This window comes from Zingiber officinale, chromosome 6A (genome assembly GCF_018446385.1).
Source record: "Zingiber officinale cultivar Zhangliang chromosome 6A, Zo_v1.1, whole genome shotgun sequence".
Lineage (NCBI taxonomy): Eukaryota > Viridiplantae > Streptophyta > Magnoliopsida > Zingiberales > Zingiberaceae > Zingiber > Zingiber officinale.
Genome location: NC_055997.1, coordinates 68,086,896 through 68,094,566, shown reverse-complemented (window position 1 = coordinate 68,094,566; position 7,671 = coordinate 68,086,896).

The window sequence follows — 7,671 nt, the reverse complement described above, 5'->3', positions numbered from 1 at the left end:
GCTATATAAAGGCCCCTGGAGCTAGGAAAGAAATAACAACTCAAACAATCAATTCTGTAGTCCTTTCTAGCAACTAGTGAGCGTTTCAAGTGTATAAAAGACTTCTCCACCTTCAGCAAAGGAGTTTTTTCTTACTGTGCTTTTCTTACTACCCTAGATTAACAACCATCTTGGTTGTAACCAGGTTAATTTCTGTCTCCTTTTATTTCTGCTCTTAATTTTATTATAGTTGCTTTATTTTTGAGTTGAAAGATCCGAGGAGGGTAGTTTTAATTTTTCAGAAGCAATTCACCCCCCTCTTGCCGGCCTCCGCTACACCTACAATTGGTATCAGAGTCAAACCGCCTCAGAAGGACTAACCGTCGACTGAAGCACAACGATCAGGACGATGGCCAGAGCAAATATTCATCCTCCAAAGTTTGACGAGGATTCGCTACATGGAAGCGAAAAATGGAGGTATTTTTTAAAACTGAATTTGATATACTTTTAATAATGAAATATAAATATGCAGCGCCGAAAGATAAAGAATAAAACACGTGGAGCAAAAGGAGCAAGCCGATTTTGTCGCCAACGAAATGGCTGAGTTCCACCTGCTCAGCGGTCTGCCACCTCAAGAGGTAAATCGGATCGGAAGCTATGACTCTGCGAAAGATCTTTGGGAAAAATTTCTGGAGCTTCACGAAGGTACCTCCGAAGCGAAGCTAGCGAGGCGCGACATCCTCCGAACCCAGTTGACGAACCTCCGGATGAACCAAGGCGAGAAGGTAGCGCAACTCCAAGCGAGGATTAAAGAACTGATCACGCAATTAAGCAACCTTGGAGAAGAAGTAACGAATCGGGACTCGATCCGATACGCGCTCAATGCCTTCCCGAGAACTCAAGAATGGGCATCCTTAGTAGATGCGTACTGCATCTCTAAGGACTTCAATGTAAGTACTCTAGAAAATCTTTTTTCAACTTTTGAACTTCACGAATCTCGAATTGCAGAGCCCATTGGAGTAGAAAAGACAAATCAGAACATTGCTTTGAAGGCAAGAGCAAACGGTTTTGACTCCAAAGCCTCGATCGACGAAAATGAGACTGCATTAATGGTAAGACAATTTAATAAGTTTTTAAAATCTAACAAATTTAGATCGCAGAAGCATGAGCGAAAAAGGAGAACGATTCGTTGCTACAACTGCAACGAAGAAGGGCACATCAAGGATGATTGCCTGAAATTAAAGAGCAAGCAGAAAGAAAAGGTCAAGTACAAGAAGCCAGAATCCTCCAAGCATAAGAACCTGAAGGTCACTTGGTCAGATTCGTCGTCTTCCGAATCAGATGTCGAAGCCTTTTTGGAGTTAGCTCTACTAGCTAACCATCAACTGGAAGAAGAGTCAAGCTCAGAGATGAGCATCGATGAAGGAAGAGGAACATCAGAAGAGGAAAGCTACAGTGAAGGGGGAGCCTCACCGAGTCAGATAAGTTAGGTACGCAATCTAACCCCGACTCAGTATTTTCGCTTTATTAAATCTCTTTCTAAAGACTTATTCAAATTAGAAAAAGAAAATGTTGAATTAAAATTGAACCTAGCAAAAGCATGACCATTAGAAATGTATGATCATCTAAAATAAAAAAATGATAAATTAAAATTAGAAATTGAAAAATTGAAATCTGATGCATGTTTAAAAACAAATAAATTTCCAAACTCAAAATTAAAAATTTATGGAAAATTGAATTGGTACATTAGAAACCATCAGGGGCAACTTAAAAAAGTGCCCAAGAACTATGTACCCCCTAAATTTTTGAATAACCCTATAGGAAGGAACCTCTATTGGGTTTCGAAATCTGTACTAAATTAATCTATTTAATTAAGGCTTTCAGAAGCAAAATTAAATGTTAAAATTTCTTTATGAAGCTTTGTCTAAGGAAGTGATTGTTGCTCCAATAACCAAGAAGGTCTAGTGCCTCGCCACGATCTGGAAGCTGAAATATTGAAATAAAATATTTAATTAAACTTTCTGAAAAAACATTAAACTAGAATTAAATAATTCTTTGAAAGTTTATTTTTGAACATTTTAAAAAATTAAATATTAATTTTTTGACTTAGAAATTACTTGTGAAAAATTCTAAAAATTATGATTACTTAGAAATTTTTTTTTTGAAAACTCTGATGAAAATTCAGAAATTATGCTTACTTAGAAATTCTTTTTGAAAAATTCGTCTTTTACACAAATTTTTTCTAACTTAAAGATTTTGCTAAAAAAAATTTTTTGTTACCCCGTTTTTGCTGTGATCAAAGGGGGAGAAATAGATACAAGTTTAGGGGGAGTTAGGAATATTTAAGAATTTCAAAATTCTTTTACTATTGCAAATTTATATTGCAATTTTTATGCTTAAACTGTTAGTTAGTAATTTCTTTAAATTACTATTTGTTTTTAGACCCTAACTTGAACTTGGGTTGATGCACATCAAAAAGGGGGAGATTGTTGGACCCCGTGAGTGTTTTAATGTGATCAACCAAGTTGGTTAGGTCCTGCTTTGTGTTTGATCCCTGTGTCTGAGTGTGCAGGAGCTTAGGAGTGCAGGAAGTCGAGCAGAAGATGCAGCTAGCGAGAAGGACGACACGGGAAGGGAGCCGACGGGCTCGGTGCATCCGAAGGACGAGATAGTTGCGGAAGAGTACTCCGGTGGACGAGAAAAATGTGCGCGGCGTTCGAGGGACGAGAAGCCGAACGAAAGTCTGCTCGAGGAGAAGGCCAGAAATTGGGTTTGGGTGAGCCCTATTTCGGTTGGCCGCAATCACCCAACAAAGTGAAGCTTCATAAGACAAAGCAAAGGAGAAGATGTGCTGGAAATACAGCTCAAGACGCCTCAAGCAGTATTTGAGGCGCCTCAATCAAGCTTGGAGGCGCCTCAAACATTTGAGGCGCCTCCAAGTTTGTTTAAGGCGCCTCAAGCTTGGTCAAAAGAGTCGTTCGAGCACGGATAGAGTTCTATCCGTTCAAAAGTCATGGAGGCGCCTTCAAGGCTTATAGAGACGCCTTCAACCCTCGGGATAGACTTTCCAGGAGCTATATAAAGGCCCCTGGAGCTAGGAAAGAAATAGCAACTCAAACAATCAATTCTGTAGTCCTTTGTAGCAACTAGTGAGCGTTTCAAGTGTGTAAAAGACTTCTCCGCCTTCAGCAAAGGAGTTTTTTCTTACTGCGCTTTTCTTACTGCCCTGGATTAACAACCCTCTTGGTCGTAACCAGGTTAATTTCTGTCTCCTTTTATTTCTGCTCTTAATTTTATTATAGTTGCTTTATTTTTGAGTTGAAAGATCCGAGGAGGGTAGTTTTAATTTTTCAGAAGCAATTCATCCCCCTCTTGCCGATCTCCGCTGCACTTACAATCTTTTCCTCTTCCTCGACTGGTGTTGACTGTGTAACTCTCCGTCCTTCTACCGTGAGCCTTTCGAGCTTGAGTGGAGTCCTCATCTATGGGACCACCTGTGATCATGTTCATAGTCCCTCAAGCATCGATCTTGGTCTTGCTTGTGTTTTTTTCCTTTCTCTTCTACCTCTCAACGATATCGGGAGGAACCTTGGGAAGGAGAATGGGATTGTGGGTCAATCAGTATTAGTATCATGATGGAGACGCGACTTGTAAGGTTCAGGAGATTTTCTTTTATTAGGCCAACTCCGATTGACATTCCACTGATCAGCTACTTGTTTCAATTCCATCGCATATTGCTAACAATTTCAAGTGGAGTGAGTGCTTGATCGATCGTAGACATAATATCGAGTCGAGTCACCTCGAGGGACCCTCGATCAAATTCAGGAGCAGAAGTCAGAGCTACTTCCATTGTTTGTAGCACTCCCCCCCCCCTCCCCCTCTGATTTGTGAACTCCTAACTTTGCAAAGGCGGAGGAGGGGTTCTATGATCTAGATGAGTGAAGATGAGAGTTACTTCCTTTCTCTTTACATTTTGGGCTTCCTCGACTTAAACATACTTACGTGTTCGGGCTTGTAACCCATCAAAGTTGGTCAGGGGCTTCTTCACCAAGGATCTAAAGAAATCTCCATCGATTAAATCGTATAAGAAAGTGCTAACCTACACTTTGGGGAAAACCAGGGGGCCATCCATGACCACCCGATTAAATCGTTGTAGATACTACTTCAAGGTTCTTTAGGCTTTTTCTTGAGAGCAAACAAATCATGTGGGGTTTTTTGATATGTTCGATTGGTGGAAAAGTATTGCATGAATACTGTGGGTTTTTTTATATCTTCGATTGATGGAAAAGTATTGCATGAATACCTGTCTTAAACTCCTCAAAAGTTCGAAAAGAACAAAAGTTCGAAAAGAAGAGGTGAGAAGATGAGCTAAACCACCTTTGCACCGAGCCAGATAGCGTTGTTAAGAAGACTTAACAGTTGACGTCATCTGTATACAGACATAATAAGAAAGCGTTTTTCAAATTTGCATATATGATCTTCAGGATCGATTGTACCGTTATATTCTTTTATTTGTAATGACTGAAAGTGTCTTGGTAACTCATCTAGGACGATGCCCTTTGAAAATGGAGGGCACCAAGGTACTTTCTCCGCTCCATATATGGAGGCTTTCCCTTTTAAAGGATCTTAGTGGGGCGTTTCTTTCATGGATTCTATGGAAGATTCTCTCATGACTCATGTGCCAATCGGTGCAAGAAACATGTTCTGCGGTGTTTCCATGGGTTAGGACATCTTCTGGTGAGGTGCCAACGTCACTTCAACTGGCCGAAGTGATGATTCGGTTGGCAAATTATTTCCCGATAGAAGGGTTGCTGAGGCTGTTCTTGCAATACTACTTACACCATTGTAGCTACCAATTTTGTCAAAATCCTTGTCATAACGATGACATTGAATCTTCTGGTGCTATCCATCATAATGTCCCAGTTCAGATCTTAACACAATGTTCCCACAGACAATGCCAATTTGATCTTGCCTAAGAACGCCAACAAACGAACTACCAGTGAGTTGGTGGGGATGCTAACTTAGTCATCAATCACCTAGCGACAATGAGGATTGTTGGCGCTACTCGGAATTTCGTTCTGTTTCCCCTATATAAAAATTTGTACAAGCACAGAACTTTTCCTAGCAACCCATATGTTTTTCAGAAGTTAAACTTGGATTACAAACGAAACTTAACATTATTAATCCAAGTTCAACTCATGTGTTCATCAGAAGTTAAACCATATTACAGAAGTTGATTAAATATCTATTTCAAGGATTGACTTCCAGGTCGTTGGTGAGACACTCGGCCTTCTTGGGTATGAGATCATCCACCATTTCCTTGTCAAAGTCTTTCAAAGAAATTGAATATTTAAACTCCTTACAGTAAACCCTAGGTTAAACCACAGAGACCTCAATCAAAGCACAAGATCGCTAGACTCTTGTGTTGGTATTTCAGGATCCATACAAAGGAAAAATAAACTAGTACACAGTGGAAACAATTAATTAGTTATACTTTTCTTTGTAGCTTAAAGACCTCTTGATCTTCTGCTGTATTCCTCTCCTCCTCTTGGACGTCGTGTGGGCGACGATCTACCAAGACGCAAAAACCACCCAAGTCCTTCTTTCTTCCAAGACTTTCGGCCACCAAGGGATCAAAGCTAAAAACACCACCTCTTGTTCTACTTCCTTGCAACCCGCCGACCACAAGATGGTTGAAGCCTCTTGATGCCGCCGGCCTTAGGTGAGAAAGCAAGGGGAGAATAAGAATATGAGGGGGTCGGCCACAAGGAGAATAGAAGAGGAATAGAAATTGTGTAGATGATTATTTTCTCTAAGGCACCATCTATCCTCTTTTATAATCCTTGGTAATGGCTAAAAAGGAATGATTTTAACAACAATTAAAATCTCTCTTTTAAATTTTATATTGTGGATGTCTACAAAAGGAAAGTTTTAAAATTAAAAATCCCTCTTTTAAACATTGTAGATGGCTACAAAAAGGAAAAAATTTTAAAATTAAAATCTCTCTTTTAAATCATAGTTACAAAAAAGGAAAGTTTTAACAAAAATAAAATCTCTCTTTTAAATCATTGTAGATGGCTTCAAAAGAAAATATTTTTTTTAATTTAAAACTCTCTTTTAAAATCATGTGGATGGCTTCAAAAAATAAAAAATTTTAAAATTTAAAATCTCTCTTTTAAAACATGATGACTACAAAAAGAAAGATTTGAAAAATTAAAAATTCACTTTTAAACCCAACTTGGCCAGCCCCTTGCTTGAGCATCAAGCAAGGGCCGACCCCTTGCTTGGGCACCAAGCAAGGATGTGACCAGCTATAAGGATGACTTGGGTGGATGCGAGACTTTATACATAGAGGCTACAACAGGAACCTAGAGGAGGAATTGGTTTTGGCCTCCTGATGAGCTTGAGCTTCATGTGTTCGACCCGAACACCCAACTCAAGTTCATCAATAATAACTCATACCACTAAAGAGTTATTATTTAACTACCGCACCAATCCCATATTACATTATAGGCTCCTTATCATGAGTGTGTTAATCTCCCTGTGTTTAAGATATCGAATGCCCATTAATTAAATGAGTTACTGACAACTCACTTAATTAACATCTAGCTCCAAGAGTAGTACCACTCAACTTCATTGTCATGTTGGAACTAAGTTAACCTGTAGGGTTTATATGACAATCCTTATGAGCTCCTCAAGGGGGCATAATCATCCTAATAAATAGGACATAGTTTCCTTCTATAATCAACAACACACCATATAAATAATATTGTTTCTCAACTTATCGAGCCTATTGATTTAATGATTAAATCTCACCCTTTGATAAATTAAAGAAATAAATACTAAGTACATGTGCTTGTTATTATATCGGGATTAAGAGTACGCACATCCATAATAACAGAGGTTCTGTTCTTTTATACAGTCAGTATAAAAGGAACAACCTCAAATGGTCCTGCTCTATACATACATAGTGTACTAGTGTAATTTTATAGTTAAGATAAACTAATATCAAATTACACTACAACCATTCCAATGGTTTGTCCCAATCCATCTTGGTTGTGAGCTTCTATTTATAATTTATAAGAAACTGATAACATGATCTTGTGTGTGACACCACACACCATATTATCTACAATATAAATTAAATGGACAACTGCATTTAACTAAATGCATGACCAATGTGATTCTCATTTCAAAATAAATATTTATACAAAAAGCTAGGCTTTTAGTATACATTCTAACAATCTCCCACTTATACTAAAAGACTATGCTACCATACATGCTGCCATACATCTGATCCCCATCCTCTCAACATGCTCATCAAAAGCTCTCGTCGGAAGGGCCTTAATGAAAGGATCTGCCAGGTTATCTTCTGATGCAATCTTGGCGACAACAATTTCTCCTCGCATTACGATGTCTTGTATCAGGTGGTACTTGCGCTTAATGTGTTTACTTGCCTTATGGGCTCATGGTTCCTTCGAGTTTGCTACTGCACCACTATTATCACAATAATTTGTGATAATTTTGGGCAAACCAGGAATCATATGTAAGTCCATCAAGAAGTTTCTGAGCCATACAGGTTCTTTGACTGCCTCAGAGGCTGCCACATACTGAGCTTCCATGGTGGAGTCCGAAACGTATTTCTGCTTAACACTCCTCCATGCTATGGCTCCACCCCCCCAAAAGTAAACA